The sequence below is a fragment of the Argiope bruennichi genome, chromosome 3 (genome assembly GCF_947563725.1).
Source record: "Argiope bruennichi chromosome 3, qqArgBrue1.1, whole genome shotgun sequence".
Taxonomy (NCBI): Eukaryota; Metazoa; Arthropoda; class Arachnida; order Araneae; family Araneidae; genus Argiope; species Argiope bruennichi.
In genome coordinates this window covers 53,721,508-53,746,281 of record NC_079153.1, presented here as the reverse complement: position 1 = coordinate 53,746,281, position 24,774 = coordinate 53,721,508, and the positions used below count along the sequence as shown (strand labels likewise).

The following is a 24,774-nucleotide window of genomic DNA, read 5'->3' as shown; positions in this document are numbered from 1 at the left end:
TAGTCATTAAAGTGAAATGTATATACCCAAAACTGCATTTTTCCTGTTTTTATAGTCTCCATGACAGGATATCGAATGTTCGAGAAGAAATCTCAAATCCCAATAGAGATATCGCCAAAATCCCTCCCCCTCGATCCCATTTTTCGAGAGCCTCCATTTTTATCGCCAAAATCCCAAAAGTTAACGAAGTTTGTAGCCAAGGAAGGGGGTATTGACCCTGCATCCATTCAGTATTCGTTGGAGCTACTGTAAAATTCTTTTTACTGTGAAACCAGCTGCACAGAAAAGCAAATTTATAGTCTAGTAACAAAATTGTACCTTGGAGAAATAACGACTTCAAAATCATTCAAATCTGGAGCAGCAATAAAATAAATTCTACAAAATACTTTTTTGGATACAAATAAACAAACTTTAAATATTTTTGAATCTTAATCAGTCTTATCGAAATACCTTAGTAAAAAAAATCCCATTAATCGGGAAAAAAAATGTTTCTTTTGCTGCCCTAAACTTTTGTTTATATTTGGTAGAGACAACAGATATTTTAAGATTTGCATTAAACGACTTCCAAGAAATGCATTTCCATTTCTAGGGAACGTAGGTGGTGCCTATCAGGGGTTACTACTCTTAATATTTTTGTGAAATTTTGACTCTACAAAAGATTATATTTATTCACAATGATATTTTGCGGTAAATTGAAAGAAACTCTTTATCTTTTTTTTTGCTAAACTTTTTCATGAATTTCTTTCATTTTAAGTCTTTTTGGTCCTTTTCCTTTGAAAGGAGAAAAATAAATAGCTTCAATTTTCTTTATTTTGTAATTTTATAACTTGTTTCAGATTTTCTTTATGCTTATCATTTCACCAATCTTTTTTTTTTTTTTTTTTTTGGCTTGGCAAATTCAGTTAAAATTTCTTTTACAATAATCTGTAAAGAACCTGCAAGTAATTGTCAACAAATATCATTTTTTAAAAAACAACTAAGAGTAATAGGACAGTTTGGAATGAAACTGTTTAATTCTTTTATGGTATAAAAAAAATAGCGAACGCTTAGTTTTCTTTTACAAATTTAGAGCAGATTTATGCACACTTGCAAGAACTTAGTATGCGAATTTGGGTTAAAAAAAAATAAGTGAGAATTGGATTTAATAGTAGATTATATTAGAGAAAAATAGTTTAAAAAGGGTTCTTGAAAACCAAATAAAACCTAGATATTTTTGTTATAAATAAGCATTCGCTATTTTTTGTTAACGATAAAGTGGTCCTTTTGGCTCGTTTGTGTAAAATATTTTTCATTTTCTTGTTTATATTCCAGTTATCGAAACCTTGATTGAGGTCTGAAAGCAATTCTTTTGCAACTACATTTTCTAATAAGATTTTTAAATTTAAGATAAACAGTTATTTTTCTTTATTAAGCTTTCAAATGTTTAGTAACGCTCTGAATTCGATGATTTTTTTTGTTGATATTTTTAATTGTGCCAAACAAATCCTTTACGCCAAAAAATTTTGATTGATGCATTTCGAGTTTCATAATAAAAAAGGTGTGTGCTACGTTTGTTAAATGAACTCATATTCCTGTAATAAAGATTCAAGCGTATTAATTGACATATCTTTCCGCCGCCTTGATTTCTAATTTAATTGGAGCCTTTTTTGACATGATTTACTTTTTTTCTTGAAATAGGAAACTTCGGTTTATATCATCTACGTCGGTTATTTTAATTTCAAGAAATGCGGCAATTATTATTATTATAATTATTATTATTTTTCAGAAATGATTTCAAATTTTCTCTTCCAATAATTTGCTTTCGATTTTTTATTGGTTTATATGACTTTTCATTATTGGGAAGATTTTCATTTAATGACGTTAAGTTTGAAGATATTATTGTAAGGTTATTCATACGTCTTAAAATGTTTCATGTTTCAACATAAAAAGAATCTATCTTTTTAAATTGCAACATTGAATGTTTTACAATTTAGTATATTATGACTATCTATTTGGCTTAATATGACCAGCTCGTAAATCATTTGGCGTAATATGGTGCGTCATAAAACCAAACAAAACTTTTGCGGTCTTATTACAGCATCACTGAAATCAACAACATGAACTTCTCAAGTTTATTAAGCAAGTATAAACTACAAAATTAAAGGCATTAAAATTTATCAAATAGTTTGATAGCACTTCTCCTTCGCTGATCTATTCATCATTAATATGTTTACTGGAATTATAAATTTTTTTTCTTTATTTCAGTTTAAATATGATAATGTTTATAGGTTGGTATTCTATCTGTAAATTAATTACTACAGGCATGATACAAAGTTTTTATTATATATATATTATTGCCAAAAAAAACAAAGAAGCTTTTAAATTAAAAAAAAAAATAACTTTTTGGCAATACCGATGTTATTTTAAGTGAAAATTCTCCCAAAATTTTCATATTTATTTTAGAAATTTCTACGTATTTTACAATTGTATTTTTTATTGTATCAATAATATATTTATATATTTATATCCACGTGTGTTGCAGCATCAAATATCTCGTGTGTGTGTGTGTGTGTGTGTGTGTGTGTGTGTGTGTGTGTGTGTGTGTGTGTGTGTGTGTGTGTGTGTGTGTGTGTGATCATTGCTATGATTAAATTTTAAATTGCACTAATTATTCAGTTAAATTATGTCATTGTTGAACAATAGTTACAAAAAAATCCTCTTAGAAAATCTGCTAATTTTTTTCCCCCTTGGAAATTTATAACTATCGTTTTTGAGTTATTTTCCGAAACAGACAGACAGACGTAATTCCAAAAATGTGTGTTTTCAAACGCGAAGAGGAAATCTCGAGTTCGAATTCTTTATGGCAACAATTTTTCTTTCTGTATTTCGTATAAGAGAAAGTAAAAATTGAATAATAATTATAGACAAATCAAACCTGAAACATGTTAAGAATTGGACATTCGAATCTTGATAACTCTTTATTTTCTATTTTTCCAGCTTGAAAAAGGTACCGAGATGGTAAAAAAGTTATAAGCACTGGAATCATAAAATTGTCGGGTTTTTTTTTTCCTTGCCTATAACATGATATATGTGTCTTGACTTCAAAAGTCCTCTACACTACAGAAAGAACCCATTATCTTCGTAATCACGAGATCGAAAATGAAAATCCAATTCTTGGAGTAGATGGGGGGGGGAAGGGGAGGAAGAGAGGGATGCTTCCATCTCATTCTGATTCTGTGTGCGCATCGCCTTGGTATTCCGAACCCGCGGTATCATTATTTATAAGAAGGAGATGGGTAAAAAACCGGATTAAGATTAGAAAGCGCCGATCTCCCGACATCAGAATGCACGCTGAGAGAAAGAGCCCTTCTGAATAAGATGGAGTTTATAAAATAAAGTACAAACCGGCGAAGTGACATGACTTAGCAGTTATGCAGGCTGGATTGCGAAACACGTTGTTGACGTTTTTCACAGCTACTTTACGCCGGGAATAAAACGTCTCATACTTCACATTCTTCTTGCTCTTTTTTTTTTCTCGGGTGTTTGCTCCAAATAAAAATGTTACGAGGGTCAATCGTGAGGGTACTTTGGTCCTTGCCTTATCTTTATACCTCATTTCCCACGTTTTTTACGCATACGTCTTATTGCCTTCTTTTAAAAAAATATTTAGTTTCATATTTTATGGTTTCAAACGTCACCGTGACATATGATACGCGAAGGGTTCCACGAATTGATAAAGATCTATATTTGATAATGTGGATTAATGCTCTGAATAATAATGCACGTCGCGACTCTTTTGTGTAGATAATATGTAACATGTGAGTATCTTCTGTCTGAAAATGTTCAAATAAATTAACATAAAGCTTTAAAAACGAAGGTTATAAAAGTACGCTGAAATGGGGGGGAAGACCCTTTCGTGTGTAGCCAAAGATTTCTGTAAATGAATATTTTCTGTAAAATGCAAATTTGTCTCGGGAAGGTATCTTTTTATATGCGATAGCGATATATAAAATATTGAATTTATTTTTATAACTGAGGTAACATTTTATTTTTTAACCATATACTTGGCCATATCTTTGGAGCAATTTAGAAAAAAAGAATATTGAGTTGTAAAATATTTCCAAAAATAACTTTAAATTAAATTAATTATAAATAACTTTATTTCCAAAGAAAAAATAAATTTTTGCAGTCGTAAACTTAGCTTTTAAATAATAGTCAAATCAAACACTATGCATAAAAAATTATGAATCTACCAAATAAACGGCCTGTTAACACAATTACAGGTAACGAATCGCACCTACGCTATATATATCAACTAATGAGCGAAAATTCTGACGATCACTGATTATGATAGCTTTATTTTGATTATGATGCTGAGCTTGAATGTGATATGAGAAGTATTCTTAGTTTGCACTTTCTTATTAAGTCGTTTTTAATACATTTAAGTGCATAAATTTTCTAAAGGAAACTTATTAGTGCAATAAATATAAATTAATAAAATAAAATCGGCAGCACATATATGTAAAGTTTGTGACAAAAAAATCATTATGGTAAATTTGGTACGTTAATTATTAATCCTCAATTTCTTAAATAAGCAAATTATACGTAAAAATTTCAAAAATCAATTGCTATACTCGTGTTTGGCAATGGATTGAAAAACAATTCTGCTAATTTTTGAATTGTTATGAAATTGCATAAGAAATTTTGCATTCAATTTTTTGACAAATTCTGCGTCTCATATGTTGAGTCAACAAAATTCTGTGTCCAAAAATAAATAAGATGTGGCTCCAAAGGTTATTGAAAGTGTTAAGAATTTACATTAACATTTAGCAAGCACTTTTTTCTATTTTAAAGTATTTTATTTTGACCTTAATGGACATTAATCAAACTTATTGACTACTCATATCAATTGCATATATTCCTATTAACTATAAAATAAGATTCTATAATTGAACAAGAAACATCAAAATGTCCGTAACTCCATTTACTGGTTTGCTTAATGTGATGCAAATGAATGCCCATATTCTGATTCACTTGTTGAATAAATTGTTATAATAAATATTTGTCTTAAAAAATCCTGCATTTTTCATATTTCTAGAATTTTATTTTAACCAATGGGCATATACTATATTTGTCGAAATAGATCCAACTGATAAATGAAAACTTTTTTTTTTTTATGTACGCATATGTTAGCATTGAATATAATTTCTGCTATAGAGAAATATGTTATAGCTGTGAGTTCAAGCAGTTTTATTCAAATCTGTTGTTATTCAGAATAAGAGGGTTCATTTTGCAGTTTTTAATCGTTTAAATAAATCTTAAATGTTTTTATATTTACTCGTTCTTGTTGCTTATAAGCCATTAAGAGTCACTATTATCCTACTGGGATCGTAAAAAAAAATTTCACGTATCAATTTTAGATGTATTTTATGAAGACAAATCTGCACTGTAATGTAGCAAAATTTATTGGAATACTTCGTTATAAATTCTGAATCAGCCTCATAAAGCAACAGAAGTTCCATGTCTAAAAATCAAGCCCAAAAGATCATTGACGATCCAATGTCCTTAGGTCGAATATAAACGAGATGTCTTGTAGGTTAATGACTGTCTCGCCTTCTAGCAAGTGATAAAGTTGTGTCGCATATCATCATATCGTTGCTACATCGAATTGCAACTAATTAAGTCATTTGGGTGTTTGATTTTTCATGCATATAAAAACAGAAAATGACTTTTGGTTTGCTGTAATGTCAAAAATGCTTCTAGACCTACAGAAGCAATTTCTCAAAAAAAAAAAAAAAAAAGTGTTATTTTATAAGACATCATTTTGAAACGTTAAGGTTGCGATTAACATGAAGTGAAAAATCAGATTCTTATAACTTCGAAGAATAATATTAAAATAAATTTTTTAAATTGAAATTTAAAATTGTAGTTGGTCTAAAAATATATGAACCCTTTTATAATAATAATCGTCATAGTCAAACTTGATAATACTCGTCTTATAGAGAAAACAATCATTGTGATAGATATATAAAAATCCTTGCTATTTGAAGGGGGAAAAAAGCAATCCGCATATATATATATATATATATATATATATATATATATATATATATATATATATATATATATATATATATATATATATATACGGATTGCTTTTTTTCCCCTTCAAATAGCAAGGATTTTTTTTTTTTTTTTTGACATTAGATGTGTGACTGTTTGTTATGAATATTTTGCAAAACGCTGTAAAATTATAAAAATTTTGAATTTTTTCATAAATAATCGATATAAAATATGAAACCAAAATATATCATATAAATGACAAAAGTTTTTTAAAATTGCAATAAAATTTATCTGCTGAAAAATACTATAAAGGAATTTCTTTTAGCCGAGAAGTTTATCACATTATTTATTCAAAATCTTGCATACAACTTAATATATTACTCAGTTCTAGAACTAAAAAATATGCAATATTTTTATTATATCTTAAAATATTGGACAATGACTGATAAATAACATGATTTTTTTTTTACATTGTAAAACATTAAACGAAATAATTATAGAATATTTATAAACAGCTTGCTTATTTTCTAAACTAGGAACTGCAGAAAATAACGAGAAAGTATCATGCCAAATTTGGAGAAAATAATAAACATTAAATTTTAATTTATATTTTTCTTAAGAAAAATGGATCGAAATTTAAAATTTTAGAAAATACTATTTCAAAATGTATAATATACGACGCGTTTCAATGTTGTTTTACAATCATAAAAGTGAATGCAATTTCCCAAAGAATGCAAGTAAAAACAAAATTCAAAATTGGTTTTTGGGAGAAAACGTTTCAAATAGAACATCGAATAAAAAGTATTATGGAAAAAGAATCAACTTTTCAACGTAATCGCCCACTTTAAACAAGAACAAAAATATCTGTAAACAAGTCATGCTTCAAAGAATTTTGGTTCAAAGGCACTGCAAAAATAACCTTATTCAAAATTTTCAGGGAAAGGCATAGTCACTAGCTGAATCGAAACTATGCAAAACAAAGGCTTGTTGATATCTTTCTATTCTAATTCAAATTTTAATTTCTTGTATCTCTCCTCATTCCAGGAGAAGCAATCCACTTAGCCCGGGATTTTGGATATGTCTGCGACACAGAATTCCCCTCGAGGCAAGTTGCCGAATTCTTATCCAGGAACTACACAGATCCTGCCATCATCTATAAAAGGAAGCAGGAGCTGGTAGACACCAGGTAAGCTAGTGGACAAGAAAAAAACAATAAATTTTATCTAATAGGCCACCTAGTTAAAAGAATAATATGGTACTTACTTCTTTAGATATATTCTTTAGATATTAGTATAAATAGGATATTTATACTATACATTTTCTGTTAAATGTATTTGTGGTTTTTAAACCTCCGATGAAATTAAATTTAAAAAAAAAAAAACTGTTTTACGGTAAGGATTTTTTCATGCCATAAGAAAATTATTTTTTTTTCTTTCCTTTTTTCGTTTTTTGACATAATAAACATTTTTACGTATAAAAAAAGTTTCAACATATAGGATTTTTTTTTCTTCTGAGTTATAAAAAGTATTTTAAAAGATGTAGCAGTTATATCACTCTACTACCTTTATTTTTATACAACAGATGGCGTTACCTTATTAACATCAAGGCATATTTCCCATAATTCTTCTTGAGTGTCATTATTAGATCGTATTCTAAGAGAGTGTCGTGCATTTTTCGTATTCGTGTTTGTTTTGTCTTGTGAAATGTGGAACTTAGAAAATAATTAAACAACTGTTTTTGAAAGTGGTCCATTATTCCATCTACCTGATGATAATGAAATTATAAAGAGTTTCTTCCCTCTACAAAAGCAATTATTTATGCAGCTTTGCAAAATATTGCGACGGATTATGCCAGATCATTGCTTTAAAAAAGAAACAAAAATGTATTTTTCTACCTATTTAAACAAGCAAAAAAATTAAGACTAAATATAAAAAAACGCATATCTTTCTATCTATTCTTCGTACATATGCAACAAACCCCTGGCCTATAGAGTTAAAAAATTTTATCTACGAATCATTTCTTAAAAATTAACTTTTTCATCAAATATTAACTTATAAGCCTTCATCATTTCTCTTTTTTAATCGAGTATTTGGAACTAATTTATGTTCATTCAGGGGACAATAACAAAAGTCTCTAAATAACACAAATTGATAAGTGTGATTAGCACAGTTGATACAGAGGGTACCGAAAACCTTTTCCGCTTTTTCTACTCGAGTCATTTCGCTTTGAAATGTTCTGTTATCCATTTACCGACGATCCCCCCCCCGTTATCTCAGATGCATATACAAAGAGAAAACCAAAAAAAAAAAAAAAAATCAGTTCATTAAGACTAATTAAAAAAAGGAAATGATGAAGTAAATTTATTTGCATAATTTTATAATTCAAATAGATATTTGAATTGATTTCACTTACTAATATTGATGAATCTGGTAGGATAACAATCTGTCAGTGTTTGGGGGGGGGCAGCTATTCGACCTCGTTAGGAGTTGACAGCCTATAGTTTGAAAAGCACTGAACTAAAATACGTAAGCTTTAATTGCTGCATCTTGTTGATTTTTATTTTTGTCAGAATATCGAAAGCTCTGTTTCTTCCACTCGTGTTCGATTCCTCGAATGCATATCGAGTCACGCTAAAATCTCATCATCGGAAGCAAAAAGAATGAAATCCTTATTCTTCATTCAATCCAGCAATACCGTTTTGAAGAAATATTATATATCATTAAACGCAAATTTCATGATTGTTTTTTTTTCTATCTATTTATATATGCAAATAAACTACAGTAAGTGCTATTGCTCTTTTATAGCATGCTTTTCTTTCCTGTAGCTTTAGTTTTTTTGCAGCACCTTAATTGCAGGTTTATGGCATAATGATTGAACCTTGCAAAACAAGAAGAAAAAGTTTTTAAAGTTCAAAAGTTTTTTTTAAAATATTAACCATATATTAAACAATTTTTCCGGTTAAAGTATTTTACATTCTTTAAAAGTGTTCAAGCAATTTATATAACATTTTCTTGGAACAGAGATATCGAATGAATAAAATTATTGAAAATATGATACCTCTATCGAATTTGTTATGATACTTTAGTTTTTAGGAAAATTACAGCTTTCACGAAGAACCTGGCTTTTATATCAAGCGGCCTGTCTCCGCATAAAAGTGGTTTTGACTTTTAAGAAAAATTTTTTATATAATCTTTTTATATTAATATGCATGAATTGTATACATTTCTAAAAATGAAAAAGGTCTTTACCATCCATTCGGATATTTAATATTAAGTCTACTGTATATTTTTACACACTGTGAAAAATTTTAACAGTATTTCAGTAGCAAAATTTTCAGTATTTTTAATTATTAAAGTAAAATATTTGGAATAAGCAGGAAATCCAGCAGATTTTAACCTTTAAATATTTTGAACAAATTTTTTTATCTTTGTAATTTTTAACCACATTCTATCCTTTTTCACTTTCGCCCTTCGTTGAATAAATCGAATTAAGAAATTGTGATAATTAATATAATGGAAGATGGCAGGACTGTACTGAATATTCTATTAATTGGTAAATTAGAATTAATAAGAGAAACCAATTTTTAAACAAAAAAAGTTAGAAAAGTTTTTAAAAATTTTTTAAAGTTTTAGTAAATTATATAGAATAATCAATTCACGAAGAATTCAATAAATTTATGCTGTGTGTTATATAAATTACACATTTTACCTGAAAAAAAATGGATATTTTTAATGTCTTCTAATATTTTTAAAATCCTCTACAACTTTAAAATTCTTAATAACGTTTTTAAGATTCAGTTTCTTACACTTGCTTTTAAATAATTCCATAATTGTTTCAGTTCCTGTTCTTTGTTTATGTTCTTTTTTTTTTTTTTCTTGTCATGATGCTCCTCTGCGGTAGGCTCCATATCGCTACTTAAATATACAAGTCGAAATGACAATATGCAAATTAAATTAGACCATAAACACCTATATTTCTTTATGCTTTATCTTTCTCCGAATAAATCACCGATAAAAAAATGATCGCCTCCTAGAAATATTCCTCATTATTTTTATACATAAGTCTGGCGAAATATTCCCCCCCCCCAAATAATTATGACCTCACCCTAACTCCATCTCATTGCTCGGTCTTTAATTCATGTCGCGTCTTCGATGCACCGAAACTCCCGGATCTGTGAGGACTTATAATGACAGGGTGGAGTCACACACACACACATACGATCGACCCAGCCCTCCTCAGCGCCTACCTGCCGTGACGTCATCATAAATCATCGCAGAGCGCATTTCCCTATCATCGGAGATAGCTCCCGTGCAGTTTCTCTCCCCCCCCCTTTTATTGAGATTTTTTTTTCTTTTAGTATTTGAGTTCACACTGAGGTAGGTTTCTGTTTCGTGGTACTGTGAATGAATTACATGAATCGGTAATCGGTAATTTTTCGAAGCGTAACGTATTGAAAATTGAGGAATACAAATATAAACTGAGTTGAATACACCACTTGAATTTAGATGAACCCTTTCTAGGGCCATGGGAAGTGTGCTTCCCAGAAAATTCTTCAATCTTTGTATGAAATTATGTAGTTTGGAATAAGTTCTGACAAATTTTTCAATAAGTCACAAACTTAGATGATTCAGTTCCTTATCTCACACAAAATGGTATGTCTTGATTTCTTACTGATTAATTAATTATTTTGGTTAATTAATAATCAAAACAAATTTATCTAATAAACTAAATAAGTCACTTAAACCAATCCTAATCCAAAAAATATGTTAATATACCATGACTAGGGGGGAAGAAATGGCCCTTTTAAATAATTAAGTTATTCGGGCTGAGCAAAAATAATTTTATCTTCTGCATTTCCAATAGCGAAAGTTCTGTTGTAAGAATTAATAACCCGTTCTAAAAATGTCATCACTTTTAATCGTTATTAAAAGCCAATTTCTATGAATATTTTACAATGGTTTTCAGTGAAATGACACTGCTTACTTGGTATGGTTATTTAACATCAGAGGATGCAAGCAAGGCCAGCCTAATCAAATTTAAATACGCTAAGCTAGGGAAATTTGGGGCCCCTTTAGAATAGCATCCAAGAATTTTAGTGTCCCCATAAAAGTATTTTCTGGAATAATAGAGGGAAAGAAATCGCATATTCTTTTATTAATACTTTAAAGTCAGCGGCGTAGCGATGGGAGAGGGAGATATAGACACCTCCAGTGGGCTAGTCTTAGAGGGCGCAAAACTTGGTGTTATGTGTCACTTGTAAAAACCATTTATGACTTAAGTTTGAAAATAAAACTATATTGTGAACCAGTATCTTTTTAAAATAGAATTTGACGAATCAGTTTTCGTCCTGTTCTTTTTTTTTAAAAACTATTTGACCCCAAAATATGAATTTTTATTTATAGCATAAGATATAAATATCTGTATAGTTATCACAAAATCGATAACTATCCAGTCCCAACCATTAATCACAATTTTAAAATATTTATAAATAAATTTTTTTAGTTCAATTTTTTAAAAAGCAGTTTGATAAATTTTTAAATGCCTGTAGAGCAATGGCATTCCTAAGTTGCAGCCAAATTCAGCTCATTGGATAAAATGACCTTAAAGGCAAGAGTGATCTGGAAACTTTAGTAACTAGTTTTAAAGTAGTCTTTTGGGATAAAAATTAAAGCATTCATGCCACTTTTTAAAGTTAAATGTCATAAGAAAGAGGATGTCATGCCCCGGGCACCATTTTTCTTTTTCTAAACCGCTGATGATGACTAGATGGGGGGGGGATCATAAGTTTCCGAAAGTCAGTTACCTTCTCTATGCCACGATCTTGATATATATTTATTGCATTATTCCTGAAAAATTCGGTATTAACATATTTTTTCAGGGATATTGCGGATATTGTTATATAATAAAATACTTCAAATGTAAGATTCTGAAGTGGGTAAAACGATAGACATGGGAAAGGTAGCAAGAAATGTCTGAAAATATTTAATTTCTATCTTAAATCCCCCCCCCCCCCACACACACACAAAAAAAAAAGTGTACATGAAAACGGAAATTAGACAAATATACTATTATTCAAATTAAGCCAAAAGAATTTTTTTCAGAAATTCAAACTTTTTAAAACTTTTTTACAAACTATTTTCGAAATAACGGACACCTGTTCGATTTTTTATTTTAAAATTGTTAATACTAATCTTTAGCATTTAAGCAATTTTCTGTTCTGTAATGTCTTTAATTGCTGCGGTTTATTAATGATTGTAACAAGGATTATTTTTTAAAAATCCGACAAAGTTAGTTTTTTAGATAAAAACTGATACAGTTTTTTCTGGTAACGCTAACTTTCGAAATCAAATCGTATAAAGATTATATAATATGAAATTTAAAAAAATGCTAGGATTTTTTTTATTTCTTTTATTTAGCGTTTAGTTATTAATTACAAAGTTGAAACCATTCTTTCTCCCTTAAATTTCTTCCTATTATTTTAACGAAATATACTGCAATAATCGAAAAAAAGGATGTTGAGCGATTGGATAACTCGCATTTAACGCATGAAAAGCTGAATTTCCACCGTCACAGTGGTTTAAAAAAAGTTACACAAATTTTTGTAACTTCTCAACTGAATAGAGAAGTGAAATAATTGTGACGTCATTGGGAACGCCAGCATTCACCTGGACTAAATTCGGAGCATTTGTGCCTCCTCCTCAATTTATTCAACTCGTTAATATTCTCGCAGCAGACTGAACTTCAGAAAAAAAAAAAAAAAAAAAAAAAAAAAAAACCCTGCGTGCCGCATGACTTTGATCCAGAAGCGTCAAGCCGTTTTGCCCGAAACAAATGATGCAGAGAACTCTGACATACCGTTCGCGCGCACGTTTCCACATCGCTGAATGCTCGCGAAAATTTGTGTCTGGCTGGCTGAAGGAATGGAATTTAACCGATTTCGCTGCAACTTTTATTTCCAACCAAGCCATTCAAGTTAAAAAATTCTTTCAATCTTGTATGCGTAACTTTGTTTTCTTGTTTCACTTAATTTTTTTCCGTGCCTTCGGGCCAATCTGAATGGAGTTCCGAGAACCACGTGACTTTTCAAGAAGGTTCCGGGTCACGGTCAATGACGTTCAAGCTGCTGCCATCTGTCGACGAACACGTCAAGCTTAATTAAGCTGGAGGAATAAGTTCGTAATTGAGCAACCGAATAGTATCAAACATAATTCTTTTTTTTTTTTTTTCTTCTTCTTTCTTTTCTTTTTATGGCCTGTTAATTGTTTCGATGACCCACTGGATTTGATTGGTTCATTTCTACCGAGTTATGATCCCGACTTTGTTGTTGCTATTGTTTGTGATCATTATTAAAAGCCTCTTGGAATTTTTTTTTGGTTTGATTTTTATTATTTTTTTTGTAACGTTGTGTGCCGATACAGAATATTCAATTGCATCTTCTTCGATAAGGATATTGGAATTTTTTTTTTTCGAATACGTCTGGTGTGGAGGATTTTCCGTGTTTTTTAACCGACTATTCTACATTACAACCGGATTTAGAGATAACGACTAGAAAAGAATTTTGCGTTGTATAGGATCTTCTACGTTGAATGATCACTGATCAATTTTTTTTCGAATTGATTTGCTGAAAGAATTAGGGAGTGTACATGAAGAAAAAGAGCTTTTAGCAATGCAATTTATTAAGATTATCTTGCTCAAATATGCTACTTAAAACTTCCAATAATAAAAAGACGAATAAAATTTTATTCAAAACTAGAACTGATGTTTCCTTTCATGTAGTGCCCTTTACTCTTCATTGGTTTCTTTAATAGTTGTATCATTAAATCAGAACACAAATAAGGAGTTTTTTGTTATTTCGATTCTAGCATGGTTTGCTAGCTATGATGTACGGACTATATATTTTAAATGAAATTGACGCCGCAATCAAAGCATTTTGGTAGTCATTTTTAATATTTTTATACTCCATTGTACTGGCACTCTATAAAATATATATATAACTAAAAAAATTTACAAGACGGTCCGATCCGTAGAATGGCCATTATGTAACCTCAATCTTATATTTGAGGCAACATATTCTTAAATGAGGTCGTTTTAAGTTTTTTTTCAGATCATCGTTAAATGCAATATCATGCCATATGAGGCGATATTCTCGTATGAAAATTTTGAAAGTATTGTAGCTATATTTTGATTCTATGTAAGATTTGTCTTGAACATGGAACTGAATTTTTTATGTACAATTTAGAGCTATTTGATCTCGACAGACGAAATTCTAACTGGACAAAGTTCTGACAAATCGAAAATTATATTCAAATAGGCAGGTTGACAAATTAGGATAATTATTTATTAAAATTATGTATTAAATTATGCATTAAAATATGTATTAAGTACTATGAATTAACATGAAATATTTAGTTTAAAATAACAATTAATTGAGTCAAATTTAGTTTATTTAAATATCATTTTAATAACTATTAGTATAAATTTTGATATTTCGTGATTGCAATCGTGACCCTATGTTAATATGATACATAGATACCAGGTTCATGAGTCGTACTAGCCTTTCAATTTCGGGTCAAAATTTAGATAGGCCCAATTATCTTAGAATTTATTCAAAGAATATTCTAACATAAAGAAAAACTAATTTTATGAAATACTTCCAAGTTGAGTTATATATAAAGTATTACTCATTGCTCCTTTTTATTATAGAATATTTTTGCTGCACTTCATGTTAGTTGTATAATAAAAGATAATATAATTCAATTTGATTTTTAAAGAGTGTAGAATATTTGACAGTTAGTCATTTCATTGTTTAAATTATATAAATTGTTGAATAGTTTTTTTTCCCCCTTTGCAAGTTTATTCTTCCAATTACATCAGAATATTATTTATAACTGAATCCGACGTTTAAGAAAATATTAGCTTTCCTTTGGTGAAAATGTAACTGCTAAAAAATTTATTCAAAGTAAATTGCCTTAATATAGAAGAAAGGATGAAATATGGAGAAATGATGCATGCATTTTAAGGAAAAGGGTTTGATCAAATATATTGTTTCGCATCGTAATAATCGTTTTATTTTCAGAATATTTCATTTTTCCTCAAACTAATTTCTTGCATCTGTAGCGATTCTTATTATAATCAATGGCAACTATATTTGATAGCAAAGGAAAGATTACGGTGCATCATAACACTCAGATTAATTCTAAATACGACGCTAATTGATAAGTTTTATAGTTTTAGTTCTAAAATTAGCAATCTGTATTTTATGTAACGAAGCACTCCGCATAAAGGGAAAAATAAACTAAAACTTACATGGAAACATGTATTATGTATAGCTGACCAGCAATGGGTTAAAATATAGCATAGCAGAAAAAATATAAATCGGAAAGAATAAATTATATTTCTATCCTCTTCTCTTACCTAATGTTATTCTTAAAATGGTAATCAAAGTCAGTTTTAAGAATGATTTGTTTGCCAACGAATTTTTCCTAGTTTTTTTTTTTTTTTTTTTTTTTTTCCTCCAATCGAAATACAAATTCGATCTACTGCTAGAAGATTTTAAAAAGACTGTCTATCATTACATAATGCAACTATATTAAACTTCTACTTCAGGAGTTTTCTAGGTACTTCCTAATCTCCTTTATCCGAAGATGATGATGTATCTAGGAATGCCATTATCTCTCTGATACTATAATTCTACGATCAGGATATTCGTTTTAACTGCTTCTTACCAGATAGAATTGATCAGGTGTACTCAACTAATTGAGATAATATATAATGCCCACCACCAATCTTAGGTCGCTCTCGAACCTGCTTGCCAACAGAAAGCACCGACTATATATAGACTCTAATTTTTTCAGTTCGATTCAGCGTATTTACTTCTTGAACAATCTTAATTTTTTCCGTCACAATCCTTTTCAATTTCAACTAATTTTTATGCTTTTTTCAGTATTTTTACTCTTTCACTCACAATGGTTTTTACTTAAGCCTCACATTCTTATTTATTCTTTCAGAGAAATCATCAAAGAATTCGCCGAGTTCTTGGGGCAGGATCGCTCTCCCCTCTGCAACACTAAGATGGCTCCCATACTGCCTCAAACCATCCAGCGTCACCTCACGCACTTTTCGCTCATCACCCACGGATTCGGCTCGCACGCCATAGTCTCGGCTCTGTCAGCGGCTCAGAACTATATTAACGAGTCCATCAAGTACTTGGACAAGCAGTTAGCCAACTACCAGCAAGCAGCCGTGCAGGCCGCAGACGTCAACAGCATCATAGACTCCAACAAGAAAGACGACCAGAAGTAGTTGTAGCTCGGAACTTGCGGGAAGTCCAGTCTCTAGCGCTCAAGACATTGGAGGGACTGCGATTCCAAGTCCAGCTGCTACAGCAAGGAACTGCTCAATTTCTGTCTTTACTCGAGATAGCTTTTGGATGGTTAATTTATTTTGTTTCATTTCATCACCCTGTTCGAGGCGTTTTCGGAAGGAAAGACGCACAATGTTTTTATTTACATGGTTGCCAAACTTCCATTGCGGACGTATATCACTCAGCGCTAAGACTGTTTTTGTTTTATTCAATATGACGCTTTATACGGAACATAAGGCTTTTTTCAGAGAAAGGCCGTTTTGACGAATCATTGCTCAATTGTTATTTTTTCAGGTATACAAATGGCACGGTAGTCTACATTCCGAGCCAGCAGAAAATGTATAGCATTTTCTGTAGTAGTATTTTGAAGTTGTTTTTTAATCCTTTTTTAAACTCAATTTTAAACAGTATTTTTTCTTTCTTCACTACATGGATATGATAATTTTGAATAAATAAGGCTTTGTGAGCATTTTTTTAGTATTTTTTAGTTACAACTGCATTGTAATATAACTGAAAGATATTTTGTTGCATAAAAATCGTTCCAAAACGGGTATTAATACATTTTTATATCAGTATACTAATTGATTTTGTACTGTAGCCACATTTTATACAAGAAGTTTTATATGTCACGTCTTTTTTATCAAACAATTTTAAAATTTTAAAATCGATTATAATACAAAAATGGATTTAATTTCAAAAGTGATTTTATTATTTTTGATGGAAGAAATTCCCCAACTCTTTTAAACTTTTACAAAGTGTACTTGAATTATCTGTATGCTAAAGGCATGAAACAAGTACTGTAACTGAGGCAGCTATTTCATAATCCAGGATAATATTTACCCTTTTTCTTTTATCAAGCAATTTTAATTTTTAAACAGCATATGAAAATTGAGTCAAACAACAGTCATAAAACTTATGATTAAAGTCTGACTGTTTTCTGTAGTCTATGTCGGTAGTTTAGAATGTACTAATAAATGAAGGCATTAATGGAACAAAATTTACTATTGGTTAAATAGTAGTAGTATTACTACGGTTTTTTTCCTTTTTTGCTGTTTCTTTGAACCTTTTAATTTTTCATTCAGTGTTTTCTGTTTTATTGAAGAGCCCAGAACATGTTTTATTTGTGCATATTTCAGATTCCCTGACTGAAATATATATATTTTTTAATTTCTGAGATTCGATTAAATTAAGGAAGTATTTATTTTCTTCTATGTCTAATTTTTTAGATGTTATAAAGTTATTGGATTAAAATAATTCGATATAAAAAGGACTGATATTACCGATTAATAAAGCAAATTTGATTTTATAAAACATACTGTTGAATTAAAATGAGTTTTTCTATCAATTTAATTGTTATATATTTTCAAAGTATATAATTCTTTCTATTTAATTGTAGGTATTTTCTTTCTCCCATAACTGTATTTTTTGCTATTTAAAACAGCTTTCCTTGCAACGTTTTACATGATACACATTAAAATGAATATTCCCATGCATTACAAGATACAAAGTTGTTTTTGCCAAATGTGAATTTACTTGCCATAAATATGTATTGTAAAAAGTGGTTATTTTCTGTTCTGTAATGTGTGGCATTATTTTCTACAATGCAGAATAGACTGTACAAAGTGAAAACGTTAAGGAAGAAAATTTATTTTTATATCGAATATTTTTTGTGTGTTCATTTGAAGCTTCTACGAGATTTGTTAAGGAACTGGGGTAAATGTCGTGTATTACGTTTTGTGCAATGTTCTTTTATGTATAAAAAGTAGCACTGCTGATAGTTCGTGTTGTGTTAAAAAAAAATCGGATTATTTAAGTGAAAAATATATCTTTTGTACATTTGTTTTCTTATGAGAGATGGTAATGTTCACGTCTGTTTTTCAAAATCAATTTGAAAAAAGACAAGCCTTCTGGATAATCAAAATATCGTCTTTGTTGTTGTTGATTTTGTTTAAAGGGTTGCTATTTTGTAATTACAAGCCGGTATTTCTTCACCGGATTATTCGATTGGTTAGATATCTCCAACAGAGAAATGAAAAGTAAAAAATGTCCAATCAATGTTGCCAATCATATTTTTTAAATTTCTAGATGTATCTTTCTAAAAATTTCCATTGCACATTTTAAATTATTTGTTTGTTTTAATTTATTACTGAAACAATTAGCTTTATTTTTTCTTAATAATTATCGTTTTCAAATTCAGTGATAATCTCTAATTTTAATGAAGAAAATAGGCAAAATTTGTAGAATTTTAATGAACGAATGACAATTGAGCTCTAAATTGCTTGGAATCCAATTCTTTATGTATTCTTAATGTATTTGTAAAACCAGCTTATACTGATTAGAGAATATTAGCTTATTTCAAAAATTATTCTTATTAAATACAATAATAATCTCCAGTTGCTTTTGAAAAACGAAGAATCATAATATTTTAAAAATTATTTATTAAATTCCATCAATAAATTTTTCTCCACTTTATCAAACAACGATATATGTTTGTTTTAAAAAAATGATAAAATGAAATATTTGGAATATTGATTCCCAAAATTTTTACTTCATCCAAATTTGAGCGTTTTAACAGCCTAAATAAAATTTCATGAATTTTTGTTTTAAATTAACAAGAAATTGTGTTCTTAGATTTAAAAAAAATCTGTGTTCTAAAGTAGAATTTGTGTTCTTAAATTAAATCAAATAAATAATCCACAAAAGAAACTGAGTTGTGTACAGACACAAGAATAGCAACCCATGAGATTGAACGCATATTAATGTTGTGAATATTTAATGTATCTCATCTTTGTATACAGTGTTCATAAGTATTCGGAAATGCATGTTAGTTCTTAAGTTTTCTTATAACGACATTAGCCTTGTGAGTGTCTAATTTATGGAAATTAATTTAAAAGGAATAAATCTTTTCTATTTTATTTTTGGTTTCCTCCGCTTCTTGTCTATTTCTTGATGTCTCAGTTTCCTACAAATACAGAGCGTGTTTTTGATATTCACGGAACTTTAAAAGTCACTCATTCATAAATAAATTATAATATACGGATGCCGCTTGAGCAAAAAAAAAGGGGAAGAAATGAAACCTGATTTTGGTTAAAATTTTAGTTCAGATCAATTTCTTTTAATTCAATTTTTGTTTTGTTTTGTTTACAGTTTCAACTGTTAGATAATTCTGAAGTCAATTAAGTTCTGATTATGGGAATCCCATAGAATAATAATAATACAATAATAAAAAATAATTTTCAATGAATAGTTTTGGCATTCAAGAACAGTCAACAATAAAACATTTGTTTTCTTTCAAACCATTTTCAAACGGTAAACAAGATTTCTGTTGCTCATGTTCTGTCACAATACAAAATACATTGCATAGTACAGCAAAAAATTTCCCTCGAAAAATTTCCCAAAATGCAAGGCGATCGCACTGAACATTTATATGTCATTACTGCAATCTTCGGCTTTAATTTCAGAGCCATCTAATTGAATAAATTTCGGTTTCCTCGGAATATTATCACATATTTTCTAATGAATGTATTAGCATATTATTAACTACCTGCTGATGGCGAACAATAGTTACGAAAAAGCCTAAAAACGTGCGATCTTTGGCAATTAATCGTTGTGGTTCTGTTAATACACAGATAACAGAGAAGAAAATGTATTTCGGTCGTCCTTTTTATCAAACTAATTGAAAAACCAAAATTTGAACCAAATACAGAACTACAAATATAGTCATAAAATCTCATACCAGATTTCAAATTTACGTCACTGCATTTGTGTGGGTATCGCTTTTACATGATTTTGAAAATACAGAGCAATAGACTGCCAACCCTTTGGTGAACATGGGTTTTATCCATCTAGCTTTCTATGATTGGCTGGTTAACTTATATTCGGGCAATTTTCATTCCTTTTTAGAATTTCTCATTTTGAAATTTACTCCTTTCTGTAAACAGCCCTTATTACAGGATCAGAAGCAGTTCAAGCTGATAGCATGTAGAAGGCTTCCAATAGATGCATTACTGGCGCAATACAAATTTTTACGCTTTTTATGGCTGTAGAAAGATATTTTTGAAATTAAGCAAGAGTAGTAGTCCTTGTACTCTTACTATAGATGATTTGTGTGCAATACAAAATTTTGACCAACTATATCAATTAATTTTAATTCACTAAGATCGTATTCAAGAACTATTTAATAGGAAGAAAAGACACATTGCAGATGCTGTCAACTTATAATATAAATGACTACTACAAAAATTTTCCGCGAACATATAATTCAGTCACGATTTAAAGATATGCTTTCTTTCAGGAGCATCGATTTTTAAAAATGCTAAAAGCTGACGGATATAGAATAGATATATGCAATAATTTGAAATTTAATTTTTTACCTGAACATTTCATAGTATAAGTTTCAAAAGGAAAAGGGGGGGGGGCGATAGTTTGATATTGAGTGTATAATATACGGAATTCAAAACTTTTTTTTTCCCTGTCTTTTTTTTAATATATATTTTTTTAGACTGGTATATTTCTTATAAGCCGATAAAATTAGAGATTTAACATTTGGCATAAAGTTGCTTCTCAGGCAGTTAATGCTCACTGAGAAGGCCTTTTTCAAAATATTGAATCAATTTTTTTTTAAAAAAAATTAACATTAACCCTTTTGACCTACTTTTGAAAGGTTAAAATTTGAAATCCCATGTGAAATGGTTCTTTTTTAGGATGTAACCATGTAAAAAGTAAGATTTAATCTATCCAATAGAGAATATGGCCTGATCTCCGAAACATATGCCCATTACGGCCAAAACAGTTAAGCGAAATTTTGAAGTTCCACGTCAATAATTTATTTATTTTTAACATATTATCACACAAGAATCGTTTTTATACTATTACATCTTTAAAATTCGAAAAATAAACCTTTCAATGATAACAATTTCATTTCCTTGCAAACAATCTTTTAATTTTAATAGATTTTTTTCATTTTATTATTCAAGCGCTGAACTATAGATTTTTACCGTTTATTCGCTATCGAAACGCTCGTTTATTTTTATTGCCTTACTTTTGTTTCGAATTGAATCGAAATATCTTGCATTTTGCTTCATTTTTATATGATTTTAAAAATTTATAAACTTAAATTGGAAATGATAGCAACAGATTATATAAACGCAAACCAATGTATGAATTCTTTTTAACATAATGGCATTATTGTACTACGAAGTTTCGGACAGGAAATTAATTTTATTTTACAGAAAAGGGGGAGGGGCACTGAATCTTGAAATTAGAAACTTAAAGGATTTCAAAGCAATAAAAGGAAAATTTAATTAAAAGTACTGAAAATTACTGAATAATAAATTTTTTAAATGGTAAAAAAATGTTGCATTCTGATGTCTGGATTTGATGAGTACTATTCTTTTGAAGATATGACGAAGTAGAGGAGAATAATACGCTTCTACGATGTTTTTCGGAATATTCTATTTTATTAATTATTCGCATAATTATAATAATAAGAAGTAAGAGTGCAAAGTTTTCAATAGAAATTTACATTTTTCATGATTTTTAAAAAAAATTAGTAGTTGAGTTGGCAACCTTTCATCATTATCCGAAAAGTCTTATTGTTATAAATTTCTTTTATTGAAATCTAACCCGGAGGGTAAGAAAGCACATATCGTCGCTGTTGTATTTAAATGTTTTGTTTTCAACAGCAACAAAAAATAGATGATACTTCAATTAACCTTTTTATTTATTAAGGTTTCTTCACAAAATTGTCATTGGAAATGATTCGAAGGGGTATATTTATTCCAACCAATAAACTGATTAACCGAATCCATTTACTTAGTTAATTAACTACTCTCACAAATTTTTTTCTTCTTCTTTCTTTAACAATTTCTTCTGCTTTCTTTTTCCATTTCAAAATTTTATGAAGCTGTAACGAAAAATTCAAGAATTGCACAATCTTAGAAAAATGACGCTTCTAATGTAAAATCAATCGTATGAACTTCCGACGATATCTCGGAGGTTATTATATATCTCTAAAAAAAATCGTTCACTAAAAATATTTTTTAAATAAAATCATGAACTGAATGCATAAATAAAAATTTGATATTTTTTAATGAATTTATGAATGTGAAAAAAAGTGAATTACAACATTATAAATTTTTTACATGAGAGCAAAGCTGACTTTCTAAAATGTCACAATCCAAAAAAATCATGTGCTTATGTCTGATAGTTTCTGAAATATTTACACAAATTGCAAAATTCCTATATTTGACATGCAACGTCTACTTTTTGAGAGATTATTATATTATTATATTTATTTTTAACTATAAATTTTTTTTTCTTGAAATGCGGACTTTAACGGACATTATAATGTTACAGTTGATTAAATATTAAATTTATTTTCAGATCAGACAATTTTAATATAATATGGATTTTGATGCCTTTTTTTTAAATTTCATCTTCATTTAGATGATATAAAATTCGATAGTTTTTAATGTAGTCTTTATTTCAAGGGAAAGAATAATTATATTTCCGAATTACGAGTAAACGAAGGCATATGAAATGATTTAGCGATTTTAAAATATAACGCCTTTGTATTAGCATTTTAATTGGATTTTATTAGCGCATTAGAGAATCTTGGAAGGTATTATAATCTAAATTTTAAATTATATATTATGAAACCCTTCTTTTATATTTTTTGTAAACAAAATATATACATCATTAATATAATTTAACTATTTAGGACTTGGTCTGGTAGATAAAATAAAAGTATTTAACACAGTACTATTTATCAATAAAAATCTATTTTACACATCTGTAAACGCAAAGTAAATTTTTGAATATACAACTAAAAGGAATGCTAATATACATTTATTTAAAATATCTGAATTATTTGTAATAATTTGTCTTATTTCTTCTTTATATAATGTTGAAAATAATTAACATGTTTTTATCCAAAGAAAACGTCAATTATTGAAACGTACTTTTATAACAATTTACTATACGGAAAAAAGTATTGAAAAATTGTTTTGTTTTTCTGAAAGTTCATATTCTGGAACTGGTTCGCATTCACATATAGCTTGAATTTAGAAAAATTAGACACCTAACATGGTGTTCAGTCAGTAAAAGAGGCTATACTAATTTTTTCTCTTATAATCCTAAATGGATTCCTTTACTTTCAATGTAATTCTTTTCACGTTCCTCTAAGCCTAATTCAATTTTCCGCTTGTTATATTTTTATTTATTTTAAAATTGAACAAAAATGTCTTTTATTCGATCTACTATTAGCATTTAGGTTCTACCTCATTATAAGTATTTTTGAAAAATATATCTGTTAATAGTAATAATAAGAAAAAAAAATATAGATAAAAAGGGCAGATTTAGGTATTTTGGTATTAAAGAAATTTTTGTCACAAGACGACGTAAAAAAAAGTTTTCTACAATTCCTCTATTTTTCCTATACACTCAAAATATGACTCTATTAAGCTTCTTCGTTTAGAGTCTTCTAAATGCATTTACACAGTATATTTTTTAAGCGATTCATCCTTTCGATTGATCGAATCCAAAACACAAGAAGGAAAAACAGTTTTGGTATCAAACCGAATGTTGTCGTTCTGTGTAATCGCGTTTGCACAACCTTGAATAGGCAGACTAGCGTAAACACCGTCTTTCAATGGAGCAGAAATTTTGAACTCTGATGATTAAGCCAGTAAAAGATTTCATCCATCATATTTTTTTATATCGTGTTTTTGTGAATTTAGGCTGATAAATAGACAAACCTCCTTTACACGGATTTTGTCTATGAATGAAATAATTAGATAGATGAAAAGATCACTTAACAAATTGTATCCTCCTATCTCGCTTCGATTTTTTAGGTAGATTCCTATAGGAAGGCTATCTATGGTAATTGTTCTCATGAGAAGAGACTTCGAGAATTTCTTTCAGTTTGTCACCGATCTTAGTCCCCAGAACCTTAAACCATCCTATCATTATAACGGATATGTGTGTGTATCGGACGAGTTCGTAAATGCCTCATCTAGTTCAAAGGGGTTGGAAATGGTGTGTGGGGGGTTGAAATTTTCATTTCACTACAACTTTCTTAATATTGAAGATAGAAAGAATGAATCCAATTAGCCAAATTAGAGCCTTATTAAGATGAACAACTTTTGTATTTAAAGGTTTTCGATAACTGCAATAACACTTTAAAATTTAGGGGCTTAAGAGGGATTTTTTCACGCCTTAATTTTAAACCTTTTTAACATTAACAATTTATGTTTCCAGATAGTAACTTAGTGTAAAGGAATTAACCCTTACCTTCTAGCTTGCCGAGAGTTTTTTTTTTTTTTTTTTTTTTCCCTCTTCATTTAAAGTGGTTGCAGTCAAAAGAGTGT

The 24,774-nt window shown here is 29.2% G+C and overlaps 1 pseudogene; it reads left to right on the top strand.

Annotated features, from left to right (window-relative positions):
- The window catches only part of LOC129963717 (transcription factor AP-2-epsilon-like), an 84,351-nt pseudogene extending 65,031 nt beyond the window's left edge, over positions 1 to 19,320 (top strand).
- The last annotated feature ends 5,454 nt before the right edge of the window (positions 19,321 to 24,774 follow it).